The sequence below is a fragment of the Pogona vitticeps genome, chromosome 2 (assembly GCF_051106095.1).
Source record: "Pogona vitticeps strain Pit_001003342236 chromosome 2, PviZW2.1, whole genome shotgun sequence".
Taxonomy (NCBI): Eukaryota; Metazoa; Chordata; class Lepidosauria; order Squamata; family Agamidae; genus Pogona; species Pogona vitticeps.
The window spans coordinates 306,775,849-306,795,498 of record NC_135784.1 but is presented as its reverse complement, the minus strand read 5'-3'; positions in this window follow the sequence as shown (position 1 = coordinate 306,795,498).

Below are 19,650 nucleotides of genomic sequence, written 5' to 3'. Positions count from 1 at the left end.
CTTTATTAGCTAATTACAAATTTGGAAAATATCTTCCGACTTAATTGCCCAAGTCATCTACTCAGACACACACATAAATGTCAAGCAGCCCTTAGAAAGTTACTTTCATGGACTACAAATTAAGAAATGCCTGTTTTGGATTATAAATCTAAATCAAGTTTTTAAAAGTTGTAGAAAAAGTAACTTTCTACGTTCTGGTACCGACACTAAGAAGATGGGTCCCTTGTCAAGATGGCCAGAGTTCAGAGCATATTGATGGGTCCCTAACCTGGTGATATCTTGGTTTGTGAGTTGTGAAAAGATTTGCCATCTTTTCTCAACTCCTAGCCACTATCTATAGGTTGTTAGTCTTCTTCTTTAACATGCTAAATTACCAATGAAACATTTGGATGTGCCCTAATTGTAATGGGAGAAAACTTTTACACTCACATCTTGCTTGGTGGCTTCCTAATGGTATAGTATCTGGTTAGCTATTGCAGGAAACTTAACAGACCTTTTGTCTGTCTCTTAAATTGGTGTTCTAGGTTGCCATAGATGTCATATGCAAGCAGTGGGTGGAATCTCCTATTCATAATAATTGTAAACATTCATTCATTCTTGTTTACTGACTACGGCTTTCCTAATGACCTGCAAGAAATAGACGATGTGCGCAAGACAGCTGTCATTGACATGGAACTGAGTAGACTGCAGATGGACATTGTTGCCCTGCAAGAGACAAGATTGCCAGACTTGGGATCTGTCAAGGAAAAAAACTTCTCATTCTTCTGGCAGGGAAAACCATCGAATGAGACCAGGGAATATGGTGTTGGCTTTGCAGTCAGAAATACTCTCCTGAGATGCATTGTTCCACCTACTGTGGGGAGTGAAAGAATCCTGTCTCTGCAGCTCCACTCATCAGCAGGACCAGTAACCCTCATTAGTGCATATGCACCAACACTGTCATCCACTCCAGAAGTGAAAGACAAATTCTATGACGATCTGACAGCTGCTATCAAAAAAGTCCCTGAAAGAGAGGCACTGTTCATTCTTGGAGACTTTAACGCTAGAGTTGGTGCTGATCATAATTCTTGGCCCACTTGTCTAGGTCGCTTTGGCATTGGAAAGATGAATGAAAATGGCCAGCGCTTGCTGGAGCTTTGCTGCCATTATGGTCTTTGCGTCAGCAACACATTCTTTAACACGAAGCTGCAACACAGAGTTTCCTGGAGACATCCAAGATCCAAGCATTGGCATCAGCTCGATCTAATCCTCACTAGACGTTCCAGCCTTCCTAGTATTACGATCACACACAGTTACCAGAGTGCTGATTGTGATACTGATCACTCCCTGGTGTGTAGTAGAGTAAAACTGCGAACAAAGAGAGTATATCACACGAAAAAGGAAGGAAGACCACGTATTGACATCAGCAAGACTCGCGATCAAAGAAAAGTGAAAGAATTTGCCCAAGCACTTGAGGAAGCCCTTCCAGGTCCGGCTACTGCAAATGCACCTGAACGATGGGAACACTTCAAGAACACTGTCTATAACACCGCCTTGTCCACCTTCGGCAAGAAGACCAGAAAGATGGCTGACTGGTTCGAAGCCCATTCAGAGGAGTTAATGCCAGCCATCGAGGTTAAGAGAAGAGCACTAGCAGCATACAAAGCCTGTCCTAGCGAGTACAACTTGCAAGCTCTTCGAGCTGCTCGCAGCCAAGTCCAACAGGCTGCCAGGAGATGCTCCAACGACTATTGGCTCCAGCTCAGCTCTCATATACAGTTAGCAGCGGACACAGGTAACATCAAAGGAATGTATGACGGTATCAAGCAGGCCTTAGGTCCAATACAGAAGAAATCTGCTCCCTTGAAGTCTGCTACAGGTGTGCTCATCCAGGACCGAGCACAGCAGATGGAACGCTGGGTACAGCACTACTCTGAGCTATATTCCAGAGAGAATGTAGTAACCGAAGAAGCATTAAATAACATTGAGTGCCTACCTGTCTTGGAAGAGCTGGACAGCGAACCAACCCTAGCAGAAATAAAAGCGACCTTGGACTCCCTCGCCTCCGGCAAGGCACCTGGAAAGGATAACATCCCTGCTGAAGTGCTGAAATGCTGTAAGGAGATCATCACCACTGAACTGTACGAAATCTTTTGTCTCTGCTGGAGGGAAGGTGGAGTACCACAGGACATGAAGGATGCAAACATTGTCACATTGTACAAGAACAAAGGAGACAGGGGTGACTGCAATAACTACCGTGGCATCTCTCTTCTTAGCGTTGTAGGGAAGCTGCTTGCCCGTGTTGTTCTGAAGAGGCTCCAGGTGCTTGCAGACAGAGTCTATCCAGAATCACAGTGCGGATTTCGAGCTAATAGATCCACCACTGACATGGTATTCTCCCTCCGACAGCTGCAGGAGAAATGCAGGGAACAACAACAGCCGCTCTTAGTGGCCTTCATAGACCTTACAAAAGCATTTGATCTGGTTAGCAGGGATGGCCTTTTTAAAATACTTCCCAAGATTGGATGTCCACCTCGTCTCCTTAACACCATCAGATCTTTCCATGAGGGAATGAAAGGCACTGTAGTTTTTGACGGCTCAACATCAGACCCCTTTGACATCCGAAGCGGAGTGAAACAGGGCTGTGTCCTCGCACCAACACTTTTTGGGATCTTTTTTGCTGTCATGCTGAAGCATGCCTTTGGAACTGCAACCGAGGGTGTCTATCTCCAGACTAGATCAGACGGAAAGCTCTTTAATCTCTCCAGATTGAGAGCGAAGACCAAAGTCCAACTGAAATGCATGCGGGACTTCCTCTTCGCAGATGATGCAGCCATCGTTGCCCACTCTGCTGAAGACCTCCAACAACTCATGAATCGTTTCAGCAAGGCCTGCCAAGACTTTGGACTAACAATCAGCCTGAAGAAAACACAAGTCATGGGCCAGGGCGTGGACTCACCTCCTTCCATTACCATCTCTACACAAGAATTGGAGGTTGTTCATGACTTTGTGTACCTTGGCTCAACCATCTCTGACACCCTCTCTCTGGATGTCGAGCTGGATAAACGCATTGGCAAAGCAGCCACCATGTTCTCTAGACTCACAAAGAGAGTATGGCTCAATAAGAAGCTGACGACACATACAAAGATCCAAGTCTATAGAGCCTGTGTCCTAAGCACACTCCTGTACTGCAGCGAGTCCTGGACCCTTTGTGCACGGCAGGAGAGGAAGCTGAACACGTTCCATATGCGTTGCCTCCGACGGATTTTTGGCATCACCTGGCAGGACAAAGTCCCAAACAGAGTAGTCCTAGAACGAGCTGGAATTTTCAGCATGAATACATTGCTGAAACAGCGACGTCTACGTTGGCTTGGGCACGTCGTGAGAATGGCTGATGGTCGGATTCCAAAGGACCTCCTGTATGGAGAATTAGTGCAGGGAAATCGCCCCAGAGGGAGACCACAGCTGCGATACAAGGACGTCTGCAAGCGAGATCTGAAGGCCTTAGGAATAGACCTCAACAGATGGGAAACCCTGACATCTGAGCGTTCAGCCTGGAGGCAGGCACTGCATCGTGGCCTCTCCCAATTTGAAGCGACCCTTGCCCAGCAGGCCGAGGCAAAGAGGAAATCACAAAAGCAGCAAAACCAGGGAGCTGGACAGGGGACAGATTGGATTTGTCTTCAGTGTGGAAGGGATTGTCACTCTCGAATTGGCCTCCTCAGCCACACTAGACGCTGTTCCAAGTCCTCCACACAGAGCACGCTACCATAGTCTTTCGAGACTGAAGGATGCCTAACAATAATTGTAAATCACTGTTCACAGATGGAGCATATTTCCCACTGGAGATCTGGATTGATCAGCTGAAGATGTCAAATACCTTGGTTAGAAAAGTTATTCCGAAATCAAGAGAACAAGAATGAGATTTGTGAGGCTTAAGAGTCCCCAGATTCGTAGACCAACAAATATAGTTGTCTGCAGCCTAATATGGTTAGGCTGCAAATTTGCCCTGGTTCACCTGAAGCGTCTTCACCTAGTTTCCCAGAAGCCTCCCCTTAGCTATACTTTTGGAAGAAAACAGGACTATGATCAAGGTACGTGAGGCATTTACACTGAATGTCAGTGTGATTCCAGGCCAAGTTCAAGATGCTCTTGTTGGCATTCTACGACCTAAATGGTTTGGGACCACCTTAGTTGTCCGAGCACCTTTCCCTCAGATCTCCCATCCCACCCATACTTCCCAAGCAATGATTTTAGGAGTGACCACTCCAAGTGAGGCCCAGAAATCCACTCTAGGAACTGGGCCTTCTCAGTGGTGGCCACCATACTATGGAGCTCTCTTTCTGCAGAAGTACATCAGGCTCCAACCCTCCTATGCTTCAGGAAAAAAGTAAAGACCCGGCTCTTTACTCAGACTTTTCATGCTACTGCCTCTACTTAATTTTGTTTTTGTTTTTGTTTTAGTCTCTCTAATTTTGATGATCCGTGTTTTTATGGCTGCTTGTTGATCTTTTGTCATTGTGTATCTTATTATAGATTTACTTTAAGTTGGGAATTTGTCTGCTTTTTTTGTTTAAGGTCTTGGTTGTTTTGTTGTTGTTGTTGTTGAATCTTGGTTTGTGTTGTGGATACTTTTCATTGTAAGCTGCCCAGAGTGTTGGCCTGGCCATGAGATGGGCAGGGTAAAAAACAGAAACCAACCAACCAACCAACCAACCAACCAACCAACCAACCAATCCATCCGTCCGTCCGTCCGTCCATCCATCCATCCATCCATCCATCCATCCATCCAGCCAGCCAGCCAGCCAGCCAGCCAGCCAACCAACCAACAAATGATAACTCAAAAGCAGCTCCAAGGCTGAGTGCCTTGTTAGTTGGACTTCACAACCCTCCCTCTTTTCTTTGTGACCTCTTGAGAAAATATAAAGAGGGACTAACTGAGGTGCCTTCCCTAGGTTTGAGTTCTAGTTCATGGAAATGTGTTAGAGAAAATGGATTATTTCTCAGTTAGCCTTCCCAAAAATACTTGGACTCTCAGATTGCAAAAGGACACTTTAAACCCCATTCCTTTAATTCTCAAAATTAAGAATATCATCTTTCTTTCAGATATGCTCATTCTGTCTGTCGCATTTCTTTCTGGACAATAAGGATGAGGAACTGAAAAGAGGGGAGTTATTTATAGTCATAGTTGCTGTTGACCTACATGTTTTCACCCCCCCCCCTTCCATACCAAACAAATGTTCTCACTAGATATTTCCTTGTCCTACCTCTCTGCTGATAAGAGCATTTCAGGATAAGAAAAGATACCGTTTTGCGGAGAGATAGAAGTGGTAGGTAAAAACCTCGTGTTTGGATAGAAAATAAGTGATTAGGAGATTTCTTTTCCCACAGCTAGCAATACTGTGTGTCGCTACAGGCAAACAGAAATGAGAATGTAAACTCTCTGGAATATTATTGTTCTCTAAAATGGTGACAAAGGTCTTTAAATGGGATCTATACTTGTCTCAGCAGCCGTTTAATTTGCTGTAATCATCTCGTATAGAACAGCTGATGTGTGTGCAGTTTACCTCAGATACCGTTGAAGGGGTGACTGAATTACTCTTATACAACAGTTAAACGATACACAAATAGACCATTCTGAGGTGCGTCAGCTTTGAGGTGCTTTCTGTACCAGAAGAAAACATATTTGTATCTCTGTGACTGCAGGTAGAGGAATTCAGGAGAACAGATGGAGCAGTAGCTGGAAATGTTTGGAAAAAAAAATCTTTCAGTCTCAATTACACGATGTCTCTTGGAAATTCACCTGTTTTTTTTCCCTTCTGTCCTTCTCTTCTATTGGGTTGCATGGAATGGGTTGAAATTCTTTTTAGAGGCATAAGGAAATCTATATGTTTCAGTCTGCTCCTTGCTGATAAATAGTGCCACTTCAAGCTAGCATGTGTGTGCCCTCCCAGGAATTGGGCAGGGGGCTTCTTTATTTAACTGCAAGGGACACACTGAAAATTACAAATGTGCCTATGTTATCTAACAAGGCTTCAGTATTAGTGTAACTCTTTTCCAATCCAATTCTAATAACATTCTTTCCCGGCTCTCTTTCTTTCTCTCTGATTTTCCAATCCCACTCCAAATAGTATTTTTGGTCAGTGGGGTTTCCACCATTCACATAAAATTCTTGTTTCAGTCAAAATTGAATGTCTTCCCTCTTTGTTAAGATAAGCATATGGAGGAATTACAACACAGAAGGATGACTGATCAATAATCAAGTGCCATCAAGTCAGTTTTGATTCGACATATGGCAACCCTTTAATGCCTTTCAGGGGTTTCCAGGAAGAGAATACACAGAACTGGCTTTCCATTCCCTTCTCCTGGGGTTGTCCTGGGACTGTGTGCAGCTTGCCCATGGCCAAACAGGCGGGCCCTGCTTACCAGAGGCCCAGTGGGGAATCAAACTCCCAACCTTTAGCTCTGCAGCCGGATACCTAAACCACTGAGCTACCCAGCCAGGATGACTGATAAACAAGGTACAGACAATCCATCCAGTGCTACTAATTTTGCTAGTTAATTCAACTGATTAGGTGATTAGGCATCCTTCAGTCTTGAGAGGCTATGGTAATGTGCTCTGTATGGAGGACTTCGAACAGCATCTAGTGTGGCTTAGAAGGCCATTTTGAGAGTGACCATCCCTTCCACATGGAAGACAAATGCAATCTGTCCCATGTCCAGCTCCCTGATTTTGCTGCTTTCGGGACTGCCTCTTGGCCTCGGCCTGCTGGACAAGGGTCTCTTCAAATTGGGAGAGGCTGTGATGCACTGCCTGCATCCAGGCTGAACGCTCAGAGGTCAAGTTTTCCCATCTGTTGAGGTCCATTCCTAAGGCCTTCAAATCCCGCTTGCAGATGTCCTTGCATAGCAGCTGTGGTCTCTCTCTGAGGCGATTTCCCTGCACTTTCTCCATATAGGAGATCCTTTGGAATCCGACCATCAGCCATTCTCACGACATGCCCGAGCCAACGTAGACATCACTGTTTCAGTACAGCCGCTCAGAGTGGTATAATTATACCAGATGGGCGGGATATAAATCAAATAAATAAATAAATAATGTATACATGCTAAAAATTCCAGCTCGTTCTAGGACTACTCTATTTGGAACTTTGTCCTGCCAGGTGATACCAAAAATGTGTTGGAGACAATTCATATGGAACATGTTCATCTTCCTCTCCTGCCGTGCACAAAGGGTCCAGGACTCACTGCAGTCCAGGAGTGTGCTCAGGACACAGGCTCTAAGTTATTTCAGCAAGCCCACAGTTCTTACATTCTCCAATTCTGAATTTTTCATAGATGTGCTCAAAAACCATTGAGGAAAATGGGCAAATATTCTCTGAGACCGAGGGATGAAGTCTAACCTCTCGGAGAGCCCTGCCCTGAGAAGAAAATTTTGAAAGATTTCTCAGTTACTCCATGAGAAAGAAAAATGTTAAGACCTTCATTCCCACAGATTTTTATGTTCACTATAAAGTGTTGAAGCAAGCCACTTTTTAAAACTTCTATTCCAAAACAATATCCGAAGAGCAAGACTTTAAAGAATTTCCTAGTTATCTTCTTCACACCAGTGATTTTCTGCTGTACCGCCAAATTGAAACACCATTTTCTGAACAATAATATATTTTCTGGGAGCGTCACAAAAGAACACTTTAAAAGCATAAAATATGCATTTCCCTTATGTAATCAAAAAAACAAAACCGCCATAAATTATAATGGAATGTACAGTCCAATTCTCCCATTCAGAGCCCTTAAATGGTGTGCACTGATTAAGCTCTTAGTCACTGATGTTACATTTCTAATGAAAAGAACTTTGAATGTGGTTTAACCCATTTTAAATACCCCACTGGTGCCCCGGAATTAAAAGGGAAGAAGAAAATTAATCCCATTCTTTTGTACTTCTAATACATTTTAATAAATTAGGCTGCATCTTTCTAATGCATTCATGTCATAAAGAAAAATGCTAAAAGATTTGCAGTTTTCAACAACAGGGGAGTAAGGAGGAGTGGGGGGGGGGGGAAGGCACAGAACAAAGTGAACATTAACATGAAGAACAATTCCAGTATCCCCTGCTCGTGCAGAAGGAGCGAATGAATTTTCTGTGTTTCTTAATGACTCTTTAGGTTGATGTTTCCTTGGCATGCTTAAGAAAAAAAATATTTCCTTCCTCTTTCTTCTAGCTTCCGATGCTGACGCTTGGCATGAGCTGGCTGCTCAAATTTAGCATATTCTCTAAAACAGCCATTCTCAAATTTTTTTTTACCACATCCATAGACACACTAAGGCTGAACCAGGATTGTTCAAGTCACAACACAAACCTTATAAGGTGGTGTACAAAGAATTGCTTCAAGGCTATGGCCCCCTTCGAATGTGCCGGGGAGCCATACGTCCCCACCATTGATATTTATTTATTTATTTATTTATTTATTTATTTATTTATTTATTTATTTATTTATTTATTTATTTATTTATTTATTTATTTACATCCCACCCATTTAGTCAATTGACCACTCTGGGCAGCTGAAAATGGCTGTTCTACAATACTGTCCAAATCAGCTGTTCTAGTGGAGATATGATGGGAATTTATACCAGTTCCTTAGAAACATAACCAGGTTTTTTAAAAAAATATTGCACTCCAGTGTTACCTTCAGGCTTTGCATCGGTTGGTCCCTATGAAAACAGAGTGCTACGATGGATATACTTTGATTTTGGTCTGGTATGGATCCTTCTCTGTTTTTATGCTGCCTAAAGGTCCAGTCGCCAGGACAATAATTTTTAGCCAAGTGTAATGGAACACTTGGGGTCATATGTAAAGATCAAATATGATGTTTCAGCCTGTTGTAATATTGTTGGTTTTTAAATATTCTAGTTGATGTTGTCAAGTTTTCACAATTGGTGCTCAGTCATTCTATTGTTGCCCATCCTCTGTAGCACTAAAATGATGTTTTTGATATGTTTAAAATTCATCTCTCCCGTGTATATGTTTCTCTCTGTACGTGTACGTGCGTGTTTCACTTGTATTCCTACTTGCATATCAGTCACATGACTATGTATGCCATGACAAATGTGAATGGTAAGTCTCGGGTTAGCAGCCATATAATGCTCCAATTCCTACAGTTACACTTTGTTGTTGTTTAGTCGTTAAGTCGTATCCAACTCTTGTGACCCCATGGACCAGAGCATGGGGTCCTGTCTTCCACTGCCTCCCGGAGTTGGGTCAAAGTCATGTTGGTCGCTTACACAGTTACACTTACTCCAGACTAAATTCCCAATAGGATTTTGGCCACACACATTTACACACACACACACACACACACACACACACACACACACACACACACACACACACACACACACACACATCTATGAGAACTTCCTGTAAAACTTCTGCTGGCTATATGTCCCTTTCCACACTTTGGCCTCAACCCTGCTGCTTGTTTTGTTTAATTTTTCTCTTGGCTGGAGCTATGCGTTTGTAATAACCCACAGCAAAGCTGTTATACTGTGGGTTGGCTGCAGACAGAAATGAACCCACTTGCAGCTGACGTCCTGTTTTAATGCAGTCCTTTGCATCAGTAGGCATTAAACCACTGGTGTCTAGACACTCAGATTGAGCTTCAGAAGGCAACTGTCTGAAAGGCAATGGGACTAGGGATAAAGAAGCGAGAATGCTTGGGCCTGAGAATGCCAGGGTTTCGGTTGCAGTTGTCCAAAGATGGGGGTAGAAATGTCCTGGAAGAGTGCGGCCCTTCCAAAGTCCCAAAGGTGAGCTCTCACAGATTGCGTGACTCCGGAGCATTCCGACAACCTGGGCATGCCTCTCTCTCTCTCTCTCTCTCTCTCATCCTCTCTCTGTCTCTCAGTTCATGCGTTCTCTAAAGCCTTCTGTCTTAGGAGCATGGAAGCCACACCGTGGTCTTAACATGTGCAGATTGGCTGCCGTTTTGAAACTGCAATAGGATTTGCATCATGTGCACAGACAGGAATCATTGCAAATTCCCCATTTCTTTCCTGAGAATGTAGATTCCATCCTTATTGCCATAGGAAGTAGTGGCTGCATTCTTTCGTCTCTCTACAAGTTGTTATTAATGTTCCATAAGGATAGGGGCTGAAGTACAGATAAGAAGGCAGAGCAAAAAGTGGGTTGGGAAGGATGGGAAAGGGTGAAATTCCAGAGAGTGAAAGAGTGCTCTTAGATTCACTTCTAGCAGGCATCCTTCAGTCTCAAGAGACTATGGTAACATGCTCTGTATGGAGGTCTTGGAATAATGTCTTGTGTGGCTGAGAAGGCCAATTCAAGAGTGACAATCTCTTCCACATTGAAGACAAATACAATCTGTCCCCTGTCCAGCTCCCTGGTTTGGCTGGTTTTGGGATTGCCTCTTTGCCTTGGCCTGCTGTACAAGTGTCTCTTCAAATTGGAAGAGGCCATGATGCACCGCCTGCCTCCAGGCTGAACACTCAGACATCAAGGTTTCCCGTCTGTTGAGGTCCATTCCTAAGGCCTTCAGATCCCGCTTGCAGATATCCTTGTATCACAGCTGGGGTCTCCCTCGGGGGCGGCTTCCCTCCACTAATTCTCCATACAGGATATCTTTTGGAATCGGAACATCAGCCATTCTCACGACATGCCTGAGCCAACGTAGATGGCACTGTTTCAATAATGTATACATGCTGAAAATTCCAGCTCATTCTAGGACTACTTTATTTGGAACTTTGTCCTGCCAGGTGATACCAAAAATGTGTCAGAGACAACACATATGGAAGGTGTTCAATTTCCTCTCCTGCTGTGCACAAAGGGTCCAGGACTTGCTGCAGTATAGGAGTGTGCTCAGGACACAGGCTGTATAGACCTGGATTTTGGTGTATGGCATCAGCTTCTTATTAAGCCGTACTCTCTTTGTGAGTCTAGAGAACATGGTAGCTGCTTTGCCAATGCGTTTATCCAGCTTGACATCTAGGGAGAGGGTGTCAGAGTTTGTTGAGCCAAGGTACAAAACGTTATGAACAACCTCCAGTTCTTACGTGGAGATGGTAATAGAGGGAGGTGAGTCCACGCCCTGGCACATGACTTGTGTTTTCTTCAGGCTGATAGTCCAAAGTCTTGGCAGGCCTTGCTGAAACAATTCATGTGTTGTTGGAGGTCTTCAGCAGAGTGGGCAACAATGGCTGCGTCATCTGCGAAGAGGAAGTCCCGCATGCATTTCAGTTGGACTTTGGTCTTTGCTCTCAATCTAGAGAGAGTAAAGAGCTTTCCATTTGATCTAGTCCGGAGATAGACACCTTCTGTTGCAGTTCCAAAGGCCTCCTTCAGCATGACAGCAAAGAAGATCCCAAACGGGGTCGGCGCAAGGACACAGCCTTGTTTTACTCCGCTTTGGATGTTGAAGGGATCTGATGTTGAGCCATCAAAAACTACAGTGCCCTTCTATCCTCATGAAAGGACCTGATGATATTAAGGAGTTGAGGTGGACATCCAATCTTGGGAAGTATTTTAAAAAGTCCATCCCTGCTAACCAAGTCAAAGGCCTTTGTGAGATCTACGAAGGCCACAAAGAGTGGCTGTTGTTGTTCCTTGCATTTCTCCTGCAACTGTCTGAGGGAAAATACCATGTCGAAATCCACACTGTGATTCTGGATAGGCTCTCTCTGCAAGCACCTGGAATCTCTTCAGCACAACATGGGCCAGCAGCTTCCCTACAACGCTGAGAAGAGAGATACCATGGTAGTTATTGCAGTCGCCCCTGTCGCCTTTGTTCTTATACAATGTGACAATGTTTGCCTCCTTCATGTCCTGTGGTACTCCACCTTCTCTCCAGCAAAGACAAAAGACTTCATACAGCTCAGTGGTGATGATCTCTTTACAGCACTTCAAAACTTCAATGTTGTCTTTTCCAGGTGCCTTGCCAGAGGCAAGGGAATCCAAGGCTACTTTTATTTCTGCTAAAGTTGGTTCACTGTCCAGCTCTTCCAAGACAGGCAGGCACTCAATGTTAGTGAATGCCTCTTCAGTTACTATATTCTCTCTAGAATATAGCTCAGAGTAGTGCTGCACCCAGCGTTCCATCTGCTGTGCTCGGTCCTGGATGATCACGCCTGTAGCAGACTTCAAGGGAGCAGATTTCTTCTGTATTGGACCTAAAGCCTGCTTGATAGCATAATACATTCCCCTGATGTTACCTGTGTCCGCTGCTATCTGTATCTGAGAGCAGAGCTGAAGCCAATAATCACTGGAACATCTCCTGGCAATCTGTTGGACTTGGCTACGAGCAGCTCGAAGAGCCTGCAAGTTGTACTCAATAGGACAGGCTTTGTATGCTGCTAGAGCTCTCCTCTTAAACTTCCCCACCTCCTCTGGTTCAATCCGCCACTCCCCAGACCCAGCACAGTAGCATCCTGCGCCTCTTCAACTGATCTTCCAGTTCTAGCAGCAGCTCAGACTCCTCTGCCCTGCCCTCTTGGCTGATCTCCCACTCAGGCAAAAGGGCAATGCAGGGAAGCCTGTGCTCTTGCTCATGACTGGGAGATTAGCCAAGGAGGTGGAAAAAGCAAGCAATCTGGGCTGGGTGAGCGGACAAATCAGCTGACGAAGTGGAAAAGGGGTGAACTAGGATGAACTAGGATGAATCAGTTTGTGCCCATCTCTAGCTTGGACCCAGCAGTCAGGCTGACTCCCCTTCTGATCTTCTCATTGACAGAACTACTTGGGTAAACTCTGAGCCTATGGAGAGAACTTCTGGAATCTCTCCCATGTCTAAGGATTAGCCTTTTCATTTTCCCATGTGGACAATGGGAAATTAACTTGATCTAAAGGTCTCATGTCATCGAAGTGACCAACATGAATGTGACCCAACTCCGGGAGGCAGTGTAAGACCGAAGGGCCTAGCATGCTCTGGTCCATGGGGGTCATGAAGAGTCGGACATGACTTAATGACTAAACAACAACAAACAACAAAGTTCTCTTCAAGTGAAAAGAAGGAACAGAACTCTTACATCAAAGATGAGTTTTCAGGCTGTGCCATTTCAAGCTGTAGTGTTTACTGGGAGGGATTGTAAACATATAATATCTATGTCAATGAAATAATCCAGTAAGCTAGCAAAGCAAAGAGGAAATTCTTGGCTGTCCTTTATGTCTGAAATGCCACCCTTGTATGTATGACAACCTTTTTTTACGATGGTGATCTGATTGTTGTCTATTGTCCTTGCTCTTCAAAATGGCACAGCCGTGGTGAGCCATGAGCCAAAACGCAGAGCCCAAGAAGCTGTTTGGCTCTCAGCTCCAACATTCCTCAAACTGAAAAGAAAGAAAGAAAGAAAGAAAGAAAGAAAGAAAGAAAGAAAGAAAGAAAGAAAGAAAGAAAGAAAGAAAGAAAGAAAGAAAGAAAGAAAGAAAGAAAGAAAGAAAGAAAGAAAGAAAAGTGTAACATTGCTTTTTAAAAGTCTTCTTTGGGCCAACAGAAAATGTGGGAGGCTATTAATCCCCACACTCCTCCATTAAAAAAAAGGGGCAATACAGAGAGTGAGGGAACATATAGAAGAATGAATGAATGAATGAATGAATGAATGAATGAATGAATGAATGAATGAATGAATGAATGAATGAATGAATGAATGAATGAATGAATGAGGGGTATACTGGGCACAACTGTGTCCCCCATCAAGTTCTAGGGTAAGTGTGCACAGCACTCTGATCTCTGAAAATTGGTCGCCCCTATGGCACACCCTAACCAGATGTTCACTAACCCTTTCCTGCACTGCCCAAAGCCTCAAACAGATGATAGAGTTGGCACAGAAGGTTCCTCTATTTAGAAAGTGATAAAAGACATCCAGTTGACAAGGCCTTGCCTTTCTCCGCATTGTATACATTGGCTTGTTCTTGCTGGTCAATGAAAAGTAAACCTAGGCTTCATTTGCAATTCTGATCACACTTTGAAGGAACCGTGTGTTTGGAGGGACAATATGATAACAGCAGGAAATGGGCCGTTCTTGTCATGCCTAATTTGACTTTTAAGTATTCAGTGCTTTGGACTTGGATGGATGATTCTGTCCATTCGACTTCCCAGGTTCTTTCTTCTCTGAGCGTGAAGGTGTTTGCAAATTCTGGGAAATTCTTATAAAAGCAAAAGTGAAATGATTTCCCCCCTCTCCCTACCTCTGAGCAAGCATGCATAAGACCAGACAGCAATTCTGCAAGAGATACACCAGCAGAAGGTATGGAAGGGGAAAAATCATCATAAGGATAGAAGCCTCCCCCACCCCACAAATTGCAAAGATGAACTGTGAGCTGCAAAAGCCCTGGGAAAGCCATACCCACCTTCTCTGAGTAACAGATCTGAACTATACCAAGTCCACATTTCCTCAATGCGACAAAGGCATTGAGGCCAGAGAAAAGCAGTTGACCAGCGTGGCAAAGGGGATGACTTCTTCATCAAATATTCAATCATTTGCCAGTTTGATTTGAATTTCATTGCTTCCCAAAATTGGAAGATGAGGTGGTAATTAGCTGTTTCCCCATCAGTCTGCATTCTACCTCTCTAAGCAATTTTCGGGATAATGATCTTCACCCTCCCCCTACAACTTCAGGGACATCCGAGAGCCAAATATTAAGCCGGCATTTATGAAAGTGTGCTCAACCACCTGTTCTCTTGACCCAAAGCCTGACCCAGTTAACAAAAGGCTGCATATCTCAATTAGTCCGAGGGAACCCATTGATTGTCATTCCATAATGAAGGCTGCCTGGCCTTTTCTCTTTTCGAAAACCAAGGTAGTACAGGATGGCCATCAGACGCTGTCCTGCTTAAAATCTAGACACGTTGGGCAAGTGCTAATTGAGGGCTGATTCGGACATCACACTTGAAGCAGGAGCTGCAGGCTGGAGAAGACTATTTCTGTTTACTCATTAAGAATGACACACACAGAACATGGCTCTCAGACACGGTGAGATGGTCCGCATTCTTGGCAAGATACAAGACAGACGTCAGTGAGGCTCATGCTGTTATGCATATTCACACACACACCCTTTTGTAGCTAGCCAGTATGGAAAAGAGTTCTTTGACTCATCATGAAGTATATATTTGAAAGAGGGGAAAATAAATAAATAAAAGAGACAGAAAAGCTGCATGTCTAAGGGAGATAAGGAAAGGAAGGGCTGGGAGGATGAAAAATGGGTAAATATTCATCCTTTCGTATTTGTGGGGTTCTCTGGAACCCACAAACACAGATTTAACGAATCGGCTATATTCGTCTGAAAAACCAATCCGTTTTTATATCCGTCCTCATCTCTAGTAATGAGACATGAGACCAGCATTGTCTATTGTAGCAACAGTGGGCTCCATGACACCTCTGGTTCATGTGTTGAAAAACAACAACAACAACAACCCAGGATTCCACAGAAACTACACTGTGAGAATCAAAACATGAGCTACAGAAGAAGAGCGTTTATCATCCCTGTGCAGAAATTATGGAAAGTTTTGTCCCAGTTGGAATGTCAAGAGCTTTGTTCAGTGAAATCTCCAGATTATTTCTCGTTGGTGATGTCAGTCCAGTGTCCTAAATCAGAGGTCCCCAACCATCGATCCGTGGCCCGGTGCCAGTCCGTGGCCTGAGCCAGACCGGGTCACAGAGACAGACCTCCTGCCCCGCCCCCTGCACACACTCACCCCCACACCACTGATTTGCACATGTGTGCATGCTCCAGTGTGTCCGCATGAGTCCTGTGCTGCCATTTGCACATGTGCATGAGTGCATGAGCACCCGCACAAGCACAGGACCACTTTTTGTGCATGCACACCTGCACTCGTTTGCACATGTGCATGAGCATGAGGGATTGTCCCGCCTTTCCCAGCCTGTCCATGGGGTGAAAAAGGCTGGGATCCCCTGTCCTAAAGGATATCTCTCCACTCAAAGCGGGGAAGAGTTTGAGGGCAGACTCCTCTCCTCTGAATCCCCTGCAGGCTAAGACAAGGAACATGTGGAGGCCATGATTTGGCTCAGTGTCTTAAATTCTTCCGTTACTCACCAGAAATGAGAGCAGGGCCCTCACCTCTTGCTCCTTTTCCATCCCTTTTGGACAGGAGAGAGGCATGCAGGAGGAAATTTTCCTCAAGGGGAAGTGAGCGAGGCAATAAATAAATAAATAAATTAAATAAATCAAATAAATCAAATAAATAAATAAATAAATATTGTTATACACCCACTGGGACTCAGCTGATTCTTGGAGGAAGTGCTAAGACAGAGGTGCCTCACTCCCCCCCCTCTACTCTGCCCAAAAGCAGTGGGGATGGCCATTGGGAGGGGGGGTGAGGGGCCTGATGCGGAAGGTGTGGGTTTTGAGGTAGGGCCCAACCCCTGCCATCATCCTTGCTTATCAGACTCTTCCTGGGCCAGGCCAGGCCCTGCGATCTGGCTTACAGAGACCCTCTTCCGTGTTTCTCCACCTGCTAATACTGCACCTGCTTGTCAACAGGTTTGGTGCGCCAATGCTCCCATTGAATGGAGTTGTCGAGCAGTTCTGCTGCCGCTTCATCCCACAGCCTCCGCCAACTTTCCCACAATGCCCCCTTGCAGGCTGTGAAATGGCATTTTATATTTTGCTCTCCTTCCTTCCTTCCCCCATCTCCTCTGTGTCAAGTACAAAGTAAGGTGGCATCAATCACTGGCAGACCTGAGGCGTTCAGAGGAAATTGCTGAATCACTCCAGTTAATTATGGAAGTAGGGCAACCAGACCAAAGGAACTCGGAGGAAGCGTTCCCTAACCTTGTGAAATGTGGTCAAATATGCAGCTTCGTAAAGGTGGGAAGGCTCACAGAGGTCACTGTGTCCAAACCCAAGCTAATGCAGGGCTGCAACAGCACCTGTGATTGGACACCGTACATGCTCTCTAAGGAAGGAAGATGCCCACTGTGGTAACACACTAGGACTCAGGAGGCCTGGGTTCGAATCTCTCCTCAGCCATGGAAGCTCACTGGGAGTGTGGAACTGGAGAAACCTCTCCTTAAATATCTCACTTAACTTGAAAGCTTTGGTCACTATTAACAAGAGCAACAACAACAAAAGGGAGGAAGGAAAGAAGGAAGAAAAGAGCCGATGCTGGATGGAAGGAAAGAAGGAAACTCCACCACCTGATGGGTCAGTCTGGTCCACAGCTCGTGTCAGGAGTTTCTGGAGGTGAGTGAGGAAAAATTCTCACATTTGGTACAGGCTCCAGTTTTAACCCCCCCTCCGTACCATCAAAACTTACTTCATGATGTGGGTCAAAAGTAAGAACCGAGCCAACATTTTTCAGAAGACACATTTTTCCATAGGGGTGAAAAATACATTTCCTGAGGAAAACTCATGGAATCAGAAGGCCACTTTCCATATTCACTGCCATCAGTCTGTGGCCACAATTCTCTTTCCTCCTCTTCCTCTTCCTTCTCCTCCTCTTAAATGCTTTCCATCCCAACTGCTCTTCCTCCCTACACTTGTCCAGATGCTCCTTTCTCCTGCTCTCGTCTCCTGCCAGCTGTGTCATTGGGGCTGGTGTGCAGGCCCCCCGGATATGTGAATGTGGGGTGGACAGCCCACCAGAGGCAGCAAAAGCATCCCGCTCACACAATGTTGCAGCATGCCTCTGTTGCGAATCTAGTTCTGGATGAATTCTGTCGCAGAATATGTTGTTGGTAGCCCATAATACCCAATTCTGATGAAAGGGCGTTAACGTAGAACCTTATGCAATCCAGTCATGTGCACCTCTGCTGAGATACGGGAAGTTCCTCACCTATCACTGAGCTGTGGCTTGTTTTCAGATAACGCTCTCTGAATTAGTCCATCGAAATGCCTTTTGCTTGTCTTATGCACTTGCTTCTTATTATTTCCCTTATCTGTCTCTCTGTTTCTCAAAAGCATTTCAGTATTAGCTCAGAGGATGAATATTAAAGGGCTCCTTAACCAATATTAAGTGCCGTGCATTGCACATGATGATCTGGATTAGTGAAGTATCGCCATTATAGTTCAGCTCTCCCAGAGATCTTCACCGGGAGATTTTTGCTTTCTTTTGTCTAGTTCTATGAACGGGTCCTCCCAGCCTGGTCTGGAGGCCAGTTTGGGGATTTGGGAAAAATCCCGATTCAGTCTGGAGTGGTTTGTGGCCTGTCCAAGTTGACCCTGATCCAAGTCCATTTGCAAGACTCTGATTGACTTGCATATATATATTCTTTTTTTGCCCTCATGAGTATGAAATCTGGAGACCTGACAGATCCTAAAAAGCAGACCAAACCTGCCAACAGCTAGCATTAGGGATTTGTGTATAGGTAAAATTTGTTATTTTTTTAAAAAAAATGCTAAAGTGTCCTGAGACTCGTCAAATCTGAATGATGCTCCAGTACAAATCATTTTGTAAATTAACTTCACTTCATCCAAGATTTGAATCTGAGTGCCTCTCCCTAAGATCTCCCTGCTCAAACCAGAAAACATCATAAAGAAAGCTATAGTAGATACCTTGTCACTGAGTTCTAGCCTTTAATAGTCAACTGGACCAAATGTGGTAGAACAATCATCTTAACACCTGCGGTTTCTAGTGGTATAGTCCAGACATAGGTTGACTATTTCATTCAGTGTTAGACCAGCACACCTAATTCAGTCTCTAACATTTTCACTCATCTTTCTACAATCAGATTGTGAAAGAACAAACTAGAGCACTCTTTTGAGACCTGAAGATGGGTGGGAAGAGAAACATGGCTTCTTAGCACTGAGTTATTCTACATTTTCCATTCCTGTCTCCCACCCGCAGTTCATCCAATGCCTTTATATATATATACACACAAAGGCTCTCTTCTAATAGATTGACACGTTCTGAGCTTTATTCTTCTGAAAGTCACTTCTTCTCAAGGTGTTGCAGTATAGAAAATTTAAACAATGGCATCTCACCATGCCTCAACCAAAGAGGCTTCTGTTCAACATTTTTTGGCAGATGATCAAGCTCCAGCCACCTGCTTGGAAGGGACCTCTTTCTCTGCACAATATAATCCACCAACCCATATTGTACATCTATTTTCCTTCATAATCCATCATGGGTGACAGTGAAAGGCATCCTGGAGGATGTGCAATGTTCTATAAGGGTGTCTTCCTCCACTCCATAGGAACTGCACAGTTTCTATGGGGACTTTCATCTCTCTCTGCTTGTGTCCTACAGAAAACTGAAATGTAGGCTGTTGAGGAAACATCCCTTCTTCTCATGTCTTTCCAGTGTAATGGATATGAAGTCCAGCACTGATGAAGAATACGATCCCAGGGACAGCATGGATGGGGGCTGTGAAATAAGACGTTTCTGTTTTTGTTTTCTGGAAGCAGCATATCCAAAGTAAACAAGCTGGGTGGAATACTTCATAGCAAGAAATCTGAAAAAAATTAGACAACCGTTTTCAGGAAGTCCTAAGCCAGGGGTCCCCAAACTTTTTCACCCCATGGACTGGCTGGGGAAGGCAGGGCACCCCCTGTGCTCGTGCGCATGCACGAACGAATGCACATGCATGTACAAATGGCAATGCAGTGCTTGTGCTGACATGCTCATGCACATGTGCAAGTGGCAGTGTGGCGCTCGCATGGCTGTGCTGGAGCGTTCGTACATGCATGAATCAGCTGTGCAGGGGTGA